The sequence below is a fragment of the Notolepis coatsorum genome, assembly GCF_963971535.1.
Source record: "Notolepis coatsorum genome assembly, chromosome: 1".
NCBI lineage: Eukaryota > Metazoa > Chordata > Actinopteri > Aulopiformes > Paralepididae > Notolepis > Notolepis coatsorum.
In genome coordinates this window covers 297,529,246-297,544,501 of record NC_140165.1, presented here as the reverse complement: position 1 = coordinate 297,544,501, position 15,256 = coordinate 297,529,246, and positions in this window count along the sequence as shown.

Sequence of the window (15,256 nt, the reverse complement as noted above, 5' to 3'; positions counted from 1 at the left end):
AAGAACAGTGCCTGTGTCTGATTTTATTTTTAGTATTGCACGGGAAGCTTGCGCCTGTCTTAATTGACGTGCCAGCAGTTTCTGAGGTTTGTCACCTATTTCAAATTGTATCTGTTTTATCATATTCAATTGCTTATTGACCTGTGCAGATAAAATAGTATTGTACTCATCTCTTTGAGATACTATAGAATTCAGGATGTCGGGATCCGCAGAGACCCTGTACAGGTGTTCTAGTTGAGACACAGAATCATCCAACTCCACTTGTAACTGAGGGGTACAATTCCCTGACTGTATTACTAGATATGATACTTACTACCACTACCTTTGTACTTAATATTCGGCCACCCAGTACTCGGCATAAATATATTATGATGAACACTCTCACGTAGATGAAACGGATCCAACACAAATGTACAAAGTCGAAGTATGCGTTTATTACTACACAGCAATGGTGTGTAGAGCAAGCACTTAATCACTTAATTACATTTATGAATTGAAATAGTATGCACTTTTATGGCAAAGAGTATTCGTTGGTATATCAATAGAGAATGTCCAATCTCTGGTGGCGCAGGCGGTAAATATACGACCTGGAATAGTTAAGGAATAACAGCAATGATACTTTAATGATTATAAGACTGGATACACTAAGGGGGGTAATCCGGTCGCTTGTAAGACAACAGGAGTAGGAGGGGGGGGGGGTAGAGTCTGGCTGCCTCGTCCGGCCAAGGGTATCCTGGGTGAACCCACAGTTGTGCAGCTCGGTGCGCCAGCGATCCTTGGACCACAGATGAAAGCAGGTGGACTCTCTGTGAGCCGGCTCTCTCCGGTCCACGGGGGAGAGACGTGAAGCGACCTCGTCTTGCAGAGCGTCTCCTCACCTTGCGTCCTCTCCAGGGGGGGGGGGTTCCAACACACGGCAGTGTCGGGGGTCTTTATCCATGGAATAATCACTGTACACAAAGCATAATCCGTGCCTGGGAAGGCGGGCTGTCGTCGGTAGAATAATCCGGTATACAGGTCCACTCGCTCGTCGGCTCTGGGGCTCCTCGGATGCAGTCTCACATGGGGTCGACCATCCTGGATAAGCAGCCAGTTCTCTGCCCGAAACGATGGGGTACTGACTACGGTAGTATTCTCACCGCACGAAGCACTATATATTAACAGACTATTATTAGCTTAATAGACTACGTCCAACTCGACGATATAGTGCCAAATATGACTATTCAAATATTAATATACACGATGTCTCAATACCGATGGTAGGCCGAACTTGGCCTTACTCCCACACGTGGCGTCGCGGGGAGGCTTTACGTCTGTCACTCTATTGGAGGGTAAGAAACTGGACTGAAAAGGAAGTCCTACTTTAGTAGCGCAGTATATATACGCACTATGAACAAATAGTACCGTTAGTGGTGCGGTAGCCAGATTCCTACGCGGAACTAGGACTTGTTCGTACATGTTGAGCGGTACGTTTGAACTGGGTCTGGGGGGTATGGCAGCCTGGCACCAAGGTCTCGACCAATAGTAGAATGGAGACTATTATGGGATGTTCAGTAGGCTAGAATGGATATTCAATGCATATTGTACAAGGAATATACAAGGGATATCTGGGAATATTAGAGAATATACAAATACAATTAAATATATATATACAAATAAATATATATATTCGGTTTAATCTGGCCCTTCACAACAGCCACCCCCTGATTGGTCCCAGACCTAATCAGTTAAGCAGAGACAGATTAATCGCGTTGTCTATTTACACATAAGGGTTTGCTGTAGGGGTCAGTCAACTTCACAAAGTCATAGGGTTATAGGGTCATGGTCATCATCGATTGTGTCTGGGAGTCGGGGCAGTTCTATGAGCCTCGCCACGGGACGGGTGTAAGTGCGACCCTGGACAAGCACTTCAGCTGCTCGGACCTTGCCGTCGGCACCGGTGATCACTTTGCTTACGCGGCCGGCCGGCCACATAGCTCTGGGCAGTGATTGATCAATAATCATGACGACTGTTCCTTCTGTCAAATTGTCTCTCTCCTTTACCCACTTCTGGCGGGTCTGTAGAGACGGTAGGTAGTGCAGTAGGAAACTGCTCCAAAACTTGTCGGCTAATACTTGGCTGTACCTCCACATTCGTCGGCCGTTCGCTTCTTCAGGCCGGTACATTGTCTGGGGTAACGCGGGATCTAGCCGCTCCATCAGGAGTGTGTTGGGGGTAACTGGGTCGATATCCGCCACATCGCTGGAGACGTAGCCGAGGGGCTTAGAGTTCAATACTCCCTCAATCTCCGTGAGGACTGTCATTAGGACTTCTTCCGCCACAGTCTGGGCCCCAAGTACTGCGTACAGGGCTGTCTTTATGGAACGCACTTCCCGTTCCCAAGTACCACCGAAGTGGGGTGCGTTTGGGGGGTTGAATTGGAAGTCAATCTGTGCTGGAGCGAGGTGGGTCTTAAGTTCTGGGCCCATAGCTTGGAAGCTCTCTCTCAGCTCTCTTTCGCCGCCTTTGAAGTTTGTCCCATGATCGGACAATAGTGTAGACGGTCTTCCTTTCCGTGATGTGAATCTACGGAAGGCCATAAGGAATGATTCTGTGCTCATGGTCGGGAGAAGCTCGATGTGTATCGCTCTGGTGGTCATGCATTTGAATACAATACCCCACCGCTTCTCGGTTCCTCTTCCTTTCTTTATATGCAGCGGGCCAAAGCAGTCCATACCCGTTGAGTGGAATGGCTTGTCACCGATTCGGAGGCGACATGGAGGAAGGTCAGCCATCCTTGGTATGCTGGGCTGCGCGCGCCACTTGCGGCAGTCTAGACATGTTCGCTGGAAGCGTCGTACCGCCTCTCTTCCTTGTAGGATCCAGTAACAACGTCTGATTTCCGCGAAGACTCTTTCTGCTCCTGCGTGATGTACATCCTTATCGTATTTCTTTATAATCAGCTCTGTGACCTTGTGTCGGCTGTTCAATACGATCGGGTATTTAATGTCATCCGGTAGATTGGGGGCTCTGCGTAGGCGACCACCCACTCTGATGAGGGTATGAGCGTCGCTCTCGGGGGCCAGATGAATTAATCTGCTGTCGGATGGGACGGGCTTTCCTCCCTGTAGACAGGCCAATTCATCGGGGAACGAGTCTCTCTGGGCTCGCTGCAGTAGAAGCAATTCTGCTTCCTCGTAGTTAGCTGCTGACATTTCAGCGGGGGACTTACACTCCGGGTGGTGCCGCAGGAATGTCCTTTGTTGTGCACTCTCTATGGTAGTGCAATCATCTATGTTGGGGTCTGCGGAGATAACAGTGCTCAATCCACAGAACACAGGCTTCTTATTCTCAGCCTCCTCCTGACTGGCTTCCCTCGGGATAGGCGTGGGCCACTCTCCTTCCGGGAGCTTTAGGAATGCTGGGCCGTCACTGTAGACATTGCGACGGGTGAGGTCATCTAGGGGCATTCCCCGGGTGATGACGTCAGCTGGGTTCTGTTTTGTATCAACGTAGCGCCACTCTGTTTCTCCGGTTAACTCTTCGGTTAAGTCTTGAATCTCGGTGACTCTGACTCCCACGAAGACTTTGTACTTGCATGAGTCCGATTTGATCCAGGCGAGTACTGTCGTGGAATCTGACCACAGGATTGTTCTAGACACCGGTATGGTGAGCTCACGTTGGATGAGCGTGGCTAGGTGCGCTCCGGCTAGGGCTGCGCAGAGCTCTAGGCGTGGGATAGATTGTTGCTTGCGTGGGGCTATTCTCGAGCGGGCGAGGACAAATGCTGTGTAGATCTCTCCCCCCTCTTCTTGGGCCCGCAAGTAGGCTACTGATCCATATGCGACCTCTGAGGCGTCACTGAAGACGTGTAAGTCCATTTTACATGTCTCTGGCCTCACCGTGGGTGGGAAGTAGCTTCGGCGCATATTAACGCCTGGGAGTGAGTGGAGCTCCATCTCCCACTCTCTCCAGGTGGATGCAAGGTGTGCGGGAATGGGGTCGTCCCAGCCCTGGTCCTTGTCCCACAATGCTCGTACAATCATTTTTGCCCTGGTGGTGTACGGTAGAATACATCCTAGCGGGTCATATTGTCGGGCGAGTGTTGTGTACACACTCCGTCTGGTGGTCGGCGCCGCCGCCGGCCTTCCCTGCTCCGTAGTCAGGGGCTTGTGTCTGTAGTGAAGCGAATCTGTTTTGAATCGCCACACCAATCCCAGGGTCATCTCCTGGGCTTCTCCCGGGATTGTAGCCATCCAGGTCTCGCTGCTGGCTGCCTTGTCCTCGGAGGAGAGGCTGCGCAGTACTTGCGGATCGCTGCTGGCCCACTGCCTGAGATCAAAGCCGCCTTTGATCAATGAGGCGCAGAGTTTAATCAGGAGAGCCTCGGCTTCTTCCTGGGTTGAAAGGCTTTGTAGACAGTTGTCTACGTAGAAGCTGTTCTTTACGCTGTGTCGGACCTCTTCGTCCGCTGCTGGGTCCTCTGCTACATGTTTCTGTAGTGCAAATGTAGCACAGCAGGGGCTGCACGTCGTTCCGAAGGGGAGGACTTCCCATTGGTAGATGGCTGGGTGCTCATCTCCTGGCTTCTCTCTCCATAGGAACCGTAACAGGGGCTTGTCCTCCTCTACTAATCTCACCTGCAGGAACATTCCTTTAATGTCCCCGCTGATGGCCACCTTTTCCTGGCGGAAGCGGAGTAGAACGCCGAGTAGGGAGGGGCCGAGTGTGGGACCGGGCAGTAACTCTTTATTCAGATTTTGGGATCCGATCTGGTAGCTGCAGTTAAATACTATGCGGTCTTGACCGTTGTGATGGACCTTGTGGTGAGGCACGTACCACGATTCAGTGGTCTGGTCAGCCTCTTTAATGTCCATCTTTGTGACGTGTCCCGCTGTGATGAGCTTCTCAATCTCAGCGCGGTATACACTCTCTTGGGCGGGGTTCTTGGCTAAGCGCCGCTCCGTGTTCAGCAGGTACCGTTCTGTGGCGTCTGTCTTGGCGTGGAAAGTAGGCATTCCTTCTCGCCGCAGGAGTGGCGTGGCGTATCTCAACACGCCGTTGACCGGGACTCTCTTGGTCCCTGTCTCGAGGAGGTGAATGGCGTAAATGTCATCTTTAGAGCGAATGTCTTTCTTTCCGTTCTTAAAGGGCATTTGTTCCAAGGTCCATAGCCGCTCTACGTGTTGCAGGAGTGCGGTTTCTCCCTCTGTGACTCGGGAGTGGAGACATCTAGTGGCTGTACTTCGGTTGAGAGATTTGGCGAGCGGGCCTTGGAGAGTCCATCCCAAACGGGTCTCGACTGCTGCAGGACAGCCTCGGGGTCCGGTATGAACCCGGTCTATCGGGACAATGAGGTCTGCATGGTCGGAGCCTATCAACAGGGTCGGCATAGCATTGTCTATGAGCGGGATCGGTAACTTGCGCAGATGTGCATATTTCTCCATCAGCTTGGCGACGGGGTATGTGTACCGCGACAGTCCTATTTCTTGGCTGGTGAAAGCGTCTGTAATCTGGTACCGTCGCTCAGGCTGGCCGCTTGCTGCGATAGAGAATGAGACATTCTCGCCCTTTATCGTCTTCAAATCTCGTCTTATTGTCCGAATTGTCATTTGGGTTTCGCTTCCCCGCAGCCCTAGCTGGGCCGCAGCGGAGGCGAGCAGAAGGGTCTTCTCTGACCCGTCATCGAGGACGGCGTAAGTGTCCAGGACTTTATTCTGGTAGCTTAGTGTCACACGCACTACTTTTAGGAGTACTTGGGCTCCACTGCTGCTGGCGGGATCGATGTACATGACGCTCGCTTTGCTGCTGGATGGTGCGGGTGAAGGGCGCCGTCTGTTACTGTCGTGAAGTATGTCCAGATGGGCTCCATCGCACTTGGTGCACCTTTTCTTTAAGCGGCATTCGGCTGCCATGTGTGAGCGCGCACAGCGAAAACAGCGCTTGTTGGACTTTATCCATTGACTTGCTTCCTCCGCGTTCAGCTTGGGGAAGGAGTCACATTGCGCTAGCCAGTGTTCTTTCTCACAGTAGGGGCACACTATCTTCCACTTCTCCGTTCTGGAGGGGGTACTGTGGCTCCTGCTGCTCGGTACTGACTCCGATTGGTGCATCACAGTCACCGATCTTCTTCCATCATTTAGTCGTCTGGTTCCTTCTCTGGAGCCAGGGGTGCTCCGTCCGAATGTATCTAGCCGTAGGCTGCTGACTTCTCTCGCCAGGAAGTCTGCTAGATCGAGGAGGTTCGGTTCGGGGCCATTCGGGTCTCGGTGGTCTCTCTGCCGCCTAAAACGCTCCTGTCGAGCGGGCGGCAGCTTCTCCAAGATCCTTTCCACATTTGAGTTGGCGTAAAGTTCATGCCTCCCCTTCTCTCTCTGCGCTCCCAACATCCCTACCAGGGACTGCACTCTGATGGACAGGTCGTCCAGTGCTCGATTGTCTATTGCTGGGGGTAAGCGGTCGATGTGTCGGATCTCCTGGATCACGTAATCCCATATGCGCCCATACCTCTGGTCCAATGCTACCAGCGCTGCTGTGTATGGGGTGGTGGAAGTCGCGTAGGCGAGCGCTATATTATGTGCGCGGGGTACCTTTAAGTGCTTCAGTAGGATGGCGTATTTATGGCGTTCCTCCAATACATCCACCAACATGGTCTCCAGACACATGCGGAGTTCTGTATACTGGGCCCGGTTCTCTTGGGTGAAGTCGGGTACCATAGGCGGGCCAATGTATGACGCTGACTGTGGATACATCGGCGAGCGTTGGGGGAGAGGCCTCCTAGGCGAGTCTCCTCCCGCTCCTTGGTATGGGCTGGTACCGGCAGTGTACCATGGCCCGCTTGTCCAGGTGCTGTTCCTCGGTGCGGGTCGTCCGTCGTGCTCACCCGGGTATAGAGTCGGGGGTCTGTAGCGCAGCTCCGCGGGAGTATAGCCTGGGCTGTACCGGACCTCCTGGTCCGGTAGAGTACTGTGCTGTCGTCGGGCGTGGTTCTCCTCCTCTTCCTCTTCGTCTTCAGTTAGGTCATCCAGTGCTTGTAGTCTCTGGTTTAGCCTCTCCACAGGATATGCTGCTCCTTCCCGGTTGCTAGGTCTCGCTTGGACCGGTGGGGGGAGGTGGTCTGTGGGGGGTATAGACCTCGTCTGTTGGTCAAGTTCAGGGTTGTTTACTCGGCTAGGGGATGCCGCCCTGGAGGTGTGTCTAGACGAGTTCCTGGAGCCTCTGGCGGAGGGAGAGGGTGTTGTCCGTCTGATCAGCTGTTCTATTAGTTGCGCTTGCTGTCTGTCGCGCTCTGCGTCCCGTAGAGCACCAGCAGCTGCTCGCTGGCTGTCTGCTCGGTCTCGGGCCACATTCTCTTCTCTCTGAATGCGTCTTATTTCTAGACGTATATGCTCTTCTTCGCTCCGCTGCTGGATCTGCAGTCGGTCGCGTTCAGCAGCGGCGTTCAGGCTGATGAGGAAGGCCTGCTGTAGGGTCCTCTCTGCCTCGCTGGGAGAAGGCGGTTGTATAGGGGAGCCTTCCCTCGGGGTACTCCTTGCGGAGCCTTGGAGCTCTATCTCCACGGTGCTCTCCCCGCCTTCTTCCGTGCCGAGTTCTCTCTCGGTAGCGTTGTATTCCTCCCGGGACTCATCGGGGACTACTTCTTCAGTACTGGCGGGGTGTGAAGTCATGTCTGGTTCCCACTGGTCCCCACCGTGAACTTGGTCAGTTACATTAGAACCCGTAGGGGCCTCTATGGTCGGGGTAGTCTGGGCGTTGGGGTTAGACATACTTTTACTTTCTAGTTTTACCGCGTTTACTGTTAGTAGAATACTAGGTTGTTGACTGACAGCGTAAGCCTCTAAGTACTGAGGGAGCCGTCGTTCGCGCTGCGGGTGTTGGTTAGGAGGATCGTTTCGTGGAGTGTTCATCATAGGCCATTTCAATATTAATAACACTATATTAATATTACACTAATTACCATCCGGCTCGAAGGACCAATTGTAACTGAGGGGTACAATTCCCTGACTGTATTACTAGATATGATACTTACTACCACTACCTTTGTACTTAATATTCGGCCACCCAGTACTCGGCATAAATATATTATGATGAACACTCTCACGTAGATGAAACGGATCCAACACAAATGTACGAAGTCGAAGTATGCGTTTATTACTACACAGCAATGGTGTGTAGAGCAAGCACTTAATCACTTAATTACATTTATGAATTGAAATAGTATGCACTTTTATGGCAAAGAGTATTCGTTGGTATATCAATAGAGAATGTCCAATCTCTGGTGGCGCAGGCGGTAAATATACGACCTGGAATAGTTAAGGAATAACAGCAATGATACTTTAATGATTATAAGACTGGATACACTAAGGGGGGTAATCCGGTCGCTTGTAAGACAACAGGAGTAGGAGGGGGGGGGGGGTAGAGTCTGGCTGCCTCGTCCGGCCAAGGGTATCCTGGGTGAACCCACAGTTGTGCAGCTCGGTGCGCCAGCGATCCTTGGACCACAGATGAAAGCAGGTGGACTCTCTGTGAGCCGGCTCTCTCCGGTCCACGGGGGAGAGACGTGAAGCGACCTCGTCTTGCAGAGCGTCTCCTCACCTTGCGTCCTCTCCAGGGGGGGGGGTTCCAACACACGGCAGTGTCGGGGGTCTTTATCCATGGAATAATCACTGTACACAAAGCATAATCCGTGCCTGGGAAGGCGGGCTGTCGTCGGTAGAATAATCCGGTATACAGGTCCACTCGCTCGTCGGCTCTGGGGCTCCTCGGATGCAGTCTCACATGGGGTCGACCATCCTGGATAAGCAGCCAGTTCTCTGCCCGAAACGATGGGGTACTGACTACGGTAGTATTCTCACCGCACGAAGCACTATATATTAACAGACTATTATTAGCTTAATAGACTACGTCCAACTCGACGATATAGTGCCAAATATGACTATTCAAATATTAATATACACGATGTCTCAATACCGATGGTAGGCCGAACTTGGCCTTACTCCCACACGTGGCGTCGCGGGGAGGCTTTACGTCTGTCACTCTATTGGAGGGTAAGAAACTGGACTGAAAAGGAAGTCCTACTTTAGTAGCGCAGTATATATACGCACTATGAACAAATAGTACCGTTAGTGGTGCGGTAGCCAGATTCCTACGCGGAACTAGGACTTGTTCGTACATGTTGAGCGGTACGTTTGAACTGGGTCTGGGGGGTATGGCAGCCTGGCACCAAGGTCTCGACCAATAGTAGAATGGAGACTATTATGGGATGTTCAGTAGGCTAGAATGGATATTCAATGCATATTGTACAAGGAATATACAAGGGATATCTGGGAATATTAGAGAATATACAAATACAATTAAATATATATATATACAAATAAATATATATATTCGGTTTAATCTGGCCCTTCACAACACCACTAGTCTTTTTGACATTTGTTTTCTCCTACCTGCCACGTATGATATGATGCTACCTCTAAGCACTGCCTTGATAGCTTCCCACAGTGTTGAGTCATCCACATCCCCTGTATCATTTGTGTCTATAATGTCAGGTAGCCTAGCTGACATGTATTTTAAGAAACTCTTCTCTTTTAAGATTGTGTTGTCAAATCTCCAGGGCCCTCATGCATCAACGTGGACGTAGAACTTGACCTACTTCCACACGTAAGCACGGAATGTAGAACTAGCGTACGCACAGGGAAGTCGGCATTCATCACACGTGCGTACGCAGGCTCTATGCTTTGCCGTGTTGATGAATACCACTTTGTTCTACCGTCAATGCTCGTGCATGATTATCCATATATGGTCATGAAAATGAGGAAACACCCCCCATGGGATGTGAAATAATGGACCGACCCGAGCGGGACTCCGAGAAACTCCACGGAGAATTCACTGCTGTCGAACCAAGAAGACACTATCGCGTATTATGATTTATGGGATAAATAAAAGGCGGACTTGTAAACGGTGATGTCAGATATCAACGGCTCCCTAAGACCATTGCTGCAATTCTGCCTGGACAGCTCAAAATACTAATAAAGACCGTTCGTTGACCACTGTTTGGCGTTGGTTGTGTGTCATTATAACCATGCTGTAATATGAATGCCTTTATTAGTTGTGTTCGATTGGCTATATGATTTTTAGAGGCATCTATTTTGTTGTCGGCTAATAAAGACCGCGCTGGAATATGACTGCCTTTTCCCGTGTTGTTTGATTAATACCCACGGATTAAAGTTCTCCTCAATTCTATTCCAAATCGCGATGGATCTCCCGTCAATTTTCGACCTGCTGCATATGATTTCTAGAGGCATACTACAATCTATTTTGATGTCAGTATTGGGTAGCCTACATAAACAATATAATACGAGAGCATATACAAGAACAATGAATCTCACTGCATGTATGATGTATCCTGCCTTTCAATACATGAACTTGAATTCCATCATGTTTGTGTGCGGGACTCAAGGCTGCTGTCACAATGGGTGGTACCGCCGTACAGTAATAATAACAGTCCACACAATATCACGATCCATGCCATAGCCTATGTTCCATTAGGACATGATCTGTGACGACAAATGTTCTAGAATGTTTGATTAAGATATCATACTCTGACAGCATGCCTATGACTATGAGCAACAAAAACGCGAACTTGAATCCCATCATATAGTCTGTCCACTATCTGCATGGTGTCATTGCAATGCGTTTTCTATTCTTTCTTGTACAGTAAAAAGGGGGAAGAACACTATATTCATATGACTTATTCTGCTTACAGCTTCGAAATTCCACTTGTTTCGTTTAACGTAAAGCCTCTTAAATATAATCAAAACGTTCCCGTGTTTCGGCGGTCTGTGCGCAAAATAATAACGAGTTGAGCTTTATGATTTATGATGAATTGAAAATGGGGGACCCTGATGTAAACAGGACGAAAGTTGGTCTGCATCCCCAATTAACAATTGTATGTACTGAGCTGTACTGTACTGTACCCATTCTGCAATCTGTTAATAAACTTTTCAATCAATCAATCAATCAAGCTACGCGGAGCGCAGTCAGTCAGTAGCCTACACCCCGTATATTCCGATAACGCTATATAAACCATGCTGCATTCATTCTGAGAGAAAGATCTATTATACCAAATGCTATTTATAGGGTTTTGACCATAATTACAATACTGTTGCTATCTTACAATGAACTATAATGAACTACGGTTCATACAGAACATCCAGTGTTATTATGCACAGAAGCTCATTTCCTTGTTGTAATAATATATTCTACCACTGGGCGCGAGGTACGCCAGGTCTGACCTGTGCGTAGATGTACGCACGAAGTCAAGTTCAAGTTCAAATTGATGAATCCCACTCTTTGCTTAGAAATGATCGTACGCACGGGTTACGCACAGATCTGTGCGTAGAACACGTTGATGCATGAGGGCCCAGGTGCGTTCCTTTCTATGTCTAGTGAACCTAACATCCAGTGACATGGGAGCATGATCACTTATCAGGATAGTATGGTATTGTGTGGACACAACATTGGATATCAGTTTAGAGTCTAACAGCATGAAATCAATCCTAGAATAGGATTTATGCACTGGAGAGAAAAAAGAGTAGTCTCTATTGGTAGGATTGCGTAGCCTCCATATGTCAACCAGGTTTAGATTGTGCATGGCACTTTTTAACACCTCACTGGCTTTGCTGTTCACGGATACCTTTGATGACTTTTTATCCAACACTGGGTCAATTACACAATTGAAGTCGCCACCCAATATAATATTTGTATTACCGATGTCAGGAATTCTATTCAGAACTGTCTCAAAGAAAAGTGGATCATCAAAATTTGGACCATACACGTTTATCAATGTTACAGGAACACAATTAAGTCTCCCTGATACAATTATAAATCTACCATTCGGATCCGCGATTGTGCATTCATGATCAAACGACACACCCCTCTTGATAATAATAGCGACCCCTCTGGCCCTGGCCCCGAAGTTTGATTGAAATATTTGTGATCCCCATCCCATGCGTAACTTGTTCCTGGCTATATTCTTAATATGTGTCTCTTGAAGATATATTCATTTCCTTTTTATAGCATTTTGAAAACCACTCGGTTTCGAAGAAAAAACAACACATTCCCTGATAATCGCCTTTTACTGGAATATTCCAGAACGTTATCATTTGTCGGTCTATTTATGAATCGTTTTCAAATAAACGCTAGATGGTCGATAGTATATGTGTGCGCACGCTCGTGCCGTGCGCTGATCATCGCTGCTATTATTTCCTCATGGCTTTTACAGTGAAACAGCCATATCACATATAGTGGAAACGCTTATATCTTCATGAAAACGAGTCTGATTATCCTAACACTGATAACATAGATTCCTTACCTGACATCAGATGGTATCCAAATGGTATATTCCAATTCCTGATCACCATTCGAAAAAATCGATAAGTATATTGATCCAACGTGTGTACAGTATAACCCATGCTCGCCGCGGCTCAGAGGCTCCAGAATGAACTCTGGTAACTCCGGCTGCATCAGTGGACTGGAAAATGTGGACTGGAATATTTTATTTCCCCCATCAATTTTCATTGAGTCCATTCCAAAAGGGTGATTTACCATCTGGGAGACGATAGGGGGCGCTTTTTTCACATCTGATCGCCGGCGGCCCCTGGATCTCCAACGGTAGGCTCGGGTGATGCAATATGATTTCAGATCGCTAATAAAAAAAAATAATAATAATTCAGAGAAAAGCCGTGACGTGGCTTTCAACGTCACAATCGTAAACCCGAGATTAGCCGTGAGTGGCGCTCAAAGTGTTAAGGAAAGTGACCGACTGACCGGGGGCTCATTCAAGTAACGGAGTCCCATGAAGCTACTGATCCCGTAGGCGTGTATGCCTTCTACAACGCTGTTCCGTTTCCGGGTTCCTCTGATTGGCCACTGACCTATGCTATTACGCCCCCCATTACACTCTCGCGCTGTGAAGCGCCAGCAGGGCGAGACGGTGGTTTCTCCCCGGCTCCGTGCGCCCGCGCTGCCCCCGGCTTGACTCACATAACTCGGTCCAGCTCCAGCAGCAGCGGCCGTCTTCCGCCTGCGGTATCCTCCCTCCGAGGCGGCTCGTTCTTATTATTATCCCCCATTGTTCAGGTCGACACCCGTTGGAGGAGTAGTGGGGGAGAAGAAGAGGAATATTTTTAAATAGCAAGAATTATCGACCGGCTCGTCAGACCTGCAGCTGCTGGTACTGTATGGAGAGAGAGGCACACAACAACAGACAGACAGCTCAGTGATTGAAACAGCAATCAATTAAGTAAGGGATAATGTATAGCTACGAGGTCATTGTCGCAAAATAATTGACCGACATGGAGTTTAAAATACCGAGGCGCCTCGCCGAGTTAAAACGCCATGTAATAATTTAATATAACGGTCCGGTTCTGTGTTAGTTTAACTTGTCCGTGTCCAGTCCTTTCAATTAGCCCCACCGTTCATTGTAAACAATGATGCATGTAGTTACTGTGTGTTGTTGTAGCCACCGGTTAATTCGCGATTTTTTATTGGTTTGTCATGACAAACCAATTACACAATCCAACATATGTGTAAAGATACAACATATTCCAGTTAACAGTATATTTTTTTAATGATTTGTTACGGCGAAATCAATACTTCCATTTGTATAAATTGCCTTAAGCAGAGCTGAGTATTCCTGCCTGGCTGAAGGGCTTGTCGCGGCACATGCGCGCGCGCGGCCAATCAGAGCGCGAAACGGAACAGCGTTGTAGAAGGCATACACGCATCCCGTAGAGCTCTCCTCTGGTGGTCTGCACGGACCCGTATAACTGGCGCAGGACTGAATTCAGTGCAGACATTTCGATGGTAAGGAAGTCGATGGTGATGTTATTACCACTTGCCCAGTTATTGAAATAGTTCAATGCCCAGGTCGACTTGGTGGTGTTGACTTCATTACGGCTTTTCTCCAGTGCATCCAGCTCGGCTTTAATTGGATTGGCATGTCTAATGCTGTTTTTATTAATACCATTATATGTAGGCCTGTACTCTATATCTATCCACTAGTTTATAGTTAACGGGTACGTTAAATCAAACATGATGTTGATTGTTATTTTTTGCTGTAAGATATTTTATTTGTATTCATTTTTTACATGCATTAAGTTTATTGTACATAAGAGAGAAGTAATATGGTCATATATAAATGATGGCACTTGTGATTCAAAGGTGTCACTAGAAGACAGTAAGTATACATGTACATAGTGACATTCAGTTGTACTGACACTCTTATACATTTCATGTACAGTAACAGGTTGGGACCGTTCCAACTAGGGCCGTCCCCTCAGACACGGTTCATCTTTGTTATTGTTAGGGATGGCCATTTGAGGGCATATAAATATTCTAATATTCTATAAAAAAAATGGCTAAATAAATGTAGACAACAAATCCAATCTTTTTAACCTGGAAGAAAGTCTGAATCAGTGCAAAATAAAACCATCAGCTATAGTCCAATAATTGTCATTCCAAACAACCGGGCACATCCCTAGTTAATTTTAATGTTTTTATTTTCATGTTGAATTAGTAATTTCCTGAAACATGAGAACATCTCCGCTAAGCACTAGATTTAAAGAGGTCCGTTTAAAGATCCATCCATCAGAACAACTAATCCGATTAGTCGACAAAGTCCAATCTTCTTTAGTCCTTGTGCCTCCCTCATAACATAGCAGAGTAGGATGCTTAGAGCATGAAAGTGTTGCATCAAGTCCAAGGTCTAAAATTGGTCATTTTTTATATATATATACAGTATTTTTTTTCATGATTACCACTAAGAACCTAAACTCAACATATCTATCAAAGATTACAAATAATTCCGAATTTTAACCATTTATATTCCTGTTTGTTTGTTAGTACCTGCCTTTTATGAAGAAAAAAAAGACACAAAACGGGATATTTATATTATTTCTATACGTTTTCGATATCATAGTCCAGCGTGTCAAACCAGCGCAAATTAGTTGTGATTAACCTCATGTGCAGACTTAGAAAAATAAGTGACTCATTTGGTCAGGAACTGGTGAAACGCTAACGTTAGTAAGCACTCGTTTATTGTCAATATTTCCAGCGGGGACACAGTACATATTTGCCCGGTATAATCTTAGCGTCGAGCCCCTCTGTTTACTCAACGCCCAGCCCCTCCCGCGCAGAGCGTGCCCTCCTGTCTCACCAGTGAGCAGCCGGGAGCAGATAGGGGTGGGACCAATCAAAGTGCCCCGATGTTGCTGT